This window comes from Chroicocephalus ridibundus, chromosome 12 (genome assembly GCF_963924245.1).
Source record: "Chroicocephalus ridibundus chromosome 12, bChrRid1.1, whole genome shotgun sequence".
Classification (NCBI taxonomy): domain Eukaryota; kingdom Metazoa; phylum Chordata; class Aves; order Charadriiformes; family Laridae; genus Chroicocephalus; species Chroicocephalus ridibundus.
Window position 1 is genome coordinate 17148402 of NC_086295.1, and position 4580 is coordinate 17152981.

The 4580-nt window shown below is 52.6% G+C and overlaps 1 long non-coding RNA gene across 1 annotated transcript; it reads right to left on the bottom strand.

The window, feature by feature from the left end:
• Window positions 1-2906: 2906 nt before the first annotated feature.
• On the bottom strand, window positions 2907-4065 carry LOC134522663 (uncharacterized). The gene is made up of 3 exons (XR_010073093.1): window positions 3903-4065; window positions 3454-3560; window positions 2907-2955 (listed from the first exon to the last, which is right to left on the bottom strand). It is a non-coding gene; the product is annotated as an uncharacterized LOC134522663 (long non-coding RNA).
• Between the last annotated feature and the right edge of the window lie 515 nt (window positions 4066-4580).

A 4580-nucleotide genomic window follows, 5' to 3' on the forward strand; every position in this document is an offset into this window, starting at 1 on the left:
AAAGCCCAGCCGAATTGGACTGCAATAGCCAAATCTTCACTTGCTGGGGTCTGATCCACGACACACGGGTAGCTGCGCCCACCAAGCCTGTGCCAGCAAGCAAAACTTGGATGGACAACGGAGGACGTATCTTCAAGAAGGAGAACAAGCACACAGTTCCGATTACACCAGTCTCTGGCAGGCCAAAGTAACTATGTCCATTTTAACAGACATCAGTGATGGGCAGGAACCCCTGAAGGCTGGCGAGAATTCAAGAGAGGGTTCCCTGCTGCTGGTGTCACCAGCTCTAGCTCCTGCACCACACTAACACCAGTTAGCTTAGAAACAGAAGGCCCTCCACATTTTCTGCAGGAGCCTCTGGCTTCTCCCGAAGGGCAGCGTCCTGCTCACAACCTCCATAAGCAATAGCCGTCAATTCTGAAGATCCCACCTCAAACTACGTGACAAGGAAAGATCGATGTTCAAACGCACAGAACAAGAATCCAAGACCCGAGAGAAACTTCACGTTCTGGGAAACGTCTGCGTGGTTTAATTATGGCTCCGTTCAGAGCCCACTCGGCTTGCTGTGGACGTCACAGAGGAACACGTAAGGGGGCAGAAACATGAGCCCAACGCTCAGGAGAGCTTTGCCAGCTTCAGCTGTCAGAAAAATAACCTTCAAATCAAGGTAGACTTTTTTTTTTTTTGCTTGAAATTCTTCCATTTTCTGTCCATGGAAGCGAAAACATGTGAAAAGCACACAGGATGCAATCAATCCCCGTGCAACCACTGTCACCTTTACCATTACAGACATTAAAGAACGTCCTGCCCAGGGTCTCCTCCCTGCCCTTACCTGGCCTCTGCCAGCTGCTCCGAAAGGCCTTGTCTCTCCCGCTCCAGGGCTGCCAGTCGCACCTCCAGGGCAGCCTTCTCCCGCACCAGCAACTCCTTCTCTGCGCACACCTCGGCCAGCGCGTGCCCTTGGCGAGAGGACTCCTGGCGCAACTGCTCCAGGCCACTGCGAGACGACTCTTGCTGGCGGGAAACCTGGAAGCGGGACAAAAGGCAGTGAGAGTCCTTGCGTGCAGCCCTGGCTTTTGCCCCAGACAAAGGCTCCAGAGCTACACAGTTTGCTGCTTTTGCCACACGGGAGAACAGTAGAGTCGTGGATGCAGTCCTCTCTCTGCAACTCACCAGAAGCCAAAAAGGAGGCCAACACGCACAGCTTCACCCAGCCAAGCAGCCACATGCCCACCCAGAAGCACCAGGTCTTTGGTCTCACCTCAAGGAGTTTCTCTTGGGCTTCTTCCTTCTCCTCTGCCAGGACCCCCAGCTCTACCCGCAGCTCCTCTTGTTGCTCCTCTGCTTTCTTCAGCAGCTGCTCCAGGTGGCCTTTCTCTGCACAGAGCTCGCTCTTTGTTCTTTCACACAAGCTCAGCTTCTCCTGGGCAGAGATCTTTGCTCTCTCCGTCTCATCCACTTTACACAACAGAGCCTCATTCTCTTGCTCCAGCTGCAATCACAGAAGCACAGAGGAAATCAAATACAGCAAGACTTACTCTGAAGAAGAGGAGAGCAGCAACTCCACATCCCCTGCGTCTCGCTGACATACTCCCAGGTCAGCGCTCCCAATAAGCACGTGCCCACAAACTACCCCAAGGAGCCTGCGTGGTCTCATCACCATTGCCCAAGGAGGAGAACAGCACGTTCCCTGGCATCTACTGACACGAAAAAAGCATCTGTGCTGGTCTTGCTATCACAAGGTGGCCATACCTTCTCCAGGGCCACTCTAAGCTCATGCTTCTCTTCCTTCAGCACATCCCTCTCAAGGTGCGATTCCTCCAGCGCCTCTCTCGCAACTACCAACTCATGCTCTAACACGCAGTGTTTGTCTTCGAGTGCCACTAAGTCCTTCAGTCTGTGAGAAGGGGAAAGACAAACAAGTTGTCAATGTAAAAACATTCTCCTTTCCAAAACCAGGAGCACATACTGTGTCCCAGATACGGCAGTTGGAATGATTTCCAACGGCTTTGGACCTACACCTAAACACCACCGGCATTTCCTGACTAGAGCTGCATCGCTCTTTGTCATGGATGAAACGTTCGTCATTGAGAAAGTAAATCAAGCTTCCAGACATCACAGAACGTTTCCAAAACGTTCAGGTACTGGCAACAGCTTCCTGCCTCTTAGTTCTCTCTCTCCTCTTTCATACGTTGGATACAAGCCTTGCACAAGTTCTTCTTGGGCTAAAACAGACTTTGAAAGTCCAGACTACGACTCCCACAATTACTTTTGCCTTCTGCAGTGAATGAATCCAAGGCCCTGCAAGCTGTCTGGGGAGACGGCTATGAATGTCCAATCCAATAACCATGGGATCACAGGAGGGGCCCGGTTAATACGCTGCATGTTGCAAAATGGCCCTTCTTGCCCCAAAGGCCTTCTGCACTCAGTCTCGCAAGGAACTGTCAGCACAGAGGTGCTACAGTGCTTAGGATGGTGCTGGGCAAATTCCTGCCAACTCCTCTAGCACCGCCCCGGGGAGCAAAAGGGCTGTACCAGAGACAGAGCTCTCTTTAGGCTGCTCTCGCTTGCTCACCAAGAACCAGTTCGCAGCAAAAGCACTGGAATACGCCACCTCTTTGCCAGTCTGGTCTTACCCAGAGGAGCTTCTGGCAGTCAGACGATTTTTGCCGTCCTTTCTGTTGAAGGCAACCGTTTGACTCGGGACAGAAACAAGGCCGTGCAGAACGGGTGTGTTTGCAATGTGAACACAGCCCATCTATGAATGCAAGAGGCAGCCCCAGAAGAGAACGGTGCTAACAGCAAAGTTTAAAACACCTTTACCTCTCCTGAAGCTCCTTCTTCTCCAGCTCCCCCTTGCCTTGGAAGGACATCACGCTGCAGTTTAGACGGGAGCAGTTTGCCATTACAGACCCAGAAAGCCTCGTTTGCTCTGCCTTCAGCTCTGACAAATCTCTGCAGAAGAACAAAGGAAGAGCCAACGTTCACACCACCAGCTCTCTCAGCTGACTCGCTTCTCACGCACGTAATGGCGCCAAGAGGAAAAGCTGCCAGGAAAGATGACATCTCGGCTGGGGACAAATCATTCCCCTGACACTCTGGGGTCAGGACACACCTTGGCGAGCGACTGCTCAGAGGCTCACGACAACAGCCACATAATAAACTTTTCAGGAAGGTGGAGGAAGAATAAGCCTAAAACGGCGTAACGAAAAAGCACAAAGAACTCCAGAACCAAGGCACGCTCGACGCATTAAGGAAGGTTCATCATCCAGGAAGATAAATGGCTGACAGTAACCCAGAGTCTGAAGTCGCCTGCTGACACCAGCAGCAGACACTCTCACGGCTACGCTGCTCTTGTTTGTGTAGAAGGCAACTGTGAGAAAGGAACCTCAGAGAGGTGTGAAGGGAAGGTACATCTTTTCTGCCAGAGATCGGGCCTCAACTTCTACTCACCGGTTCGTGGCAGTCTTCATTTCCAGGAAATGACGGCGGAAGGTGACCATCTGATGCCACAGCCCGAGCAGACGGTCACGGTCACCCCTGAAGTAGTTCTCATAGAGCTACAGATGCAAAGACAAAAAGAAATGCCAGTTCAGCCTCCGCCATCACTGTACGAGCAGTAAAAAACCAAGTGGACCTTGCTATAGCACCCCCTTAAAACTGTCGCGTCTGCTACCGACTTGGTCAAATCATTGGTTTATATCAATAAATATATTGCTGCTTCTCTCTTAGGAGTGAAGTCTATCGCTCCATCCGCGACAACCCCTCTCTTCTGCTCATCAACACCAACACATCCTCAACCGAGCCACAACCTTCTCACAGCAAGTTCTCTGGGCCAGAAACAAAACGCGTTCTCATGCCACGCTGGCACCACCTCTGACATTCCCGCAGCTGAGCCTCACCTCACGTTCCTGGCGCCATTCGCGCTCCTTCGCTTCCAGCTCCTCCCGCGCCCTCATCCAATCCACCGTCAGCTTTCCAACATCTTCTTTGAGGGCTGAATTCACCTCTTTCGCTTTCTCCAGGTGCTCCCGCAGCAGACTGTTCGCTTCGGCCAGATCCTCGCACCTTGCAAAGGGAGGAACAGCCATGAGGTCACTGAACAACCCCTATCCACAAGCAGCATCCCCGGGATTTCCCGGCTCCCCCAACACTGACTTTGTTCTCAAACTGAGAGGCAGGAAAAGCGCTTTCTAGGATGAACTAAGATCTCTCGCTGATGGCCAACTCATGCGCTTCTCCTTGCTTTAAGCCTTCAGTTTCCACCTACAGGTTGGCTTTCCCCTTCCTCTGCAACTCGGACGATGCCCACAGTTGACGGCTGCCTCCCCTTCGTGCTGCCTCATCACTGGACGCATCACCTTTCTCTAGCGTTGCCCCCAGCCCCTCACCTACTGCACCAGGGCAGCGTTTAGGCTGGAAAGGGACCCTTGGAGCTCACCCGCAGGAACGTCCCGCTCCAAACAGAAGCGGTCAGCACACACCACTATTACTGCCCCACAGAACACGTTGTGCACCTCTCTCCTTTCCAAAGGGCTTGCCCCAACACTTCCCTTGCGGAGACTGCCTACCACGGACAG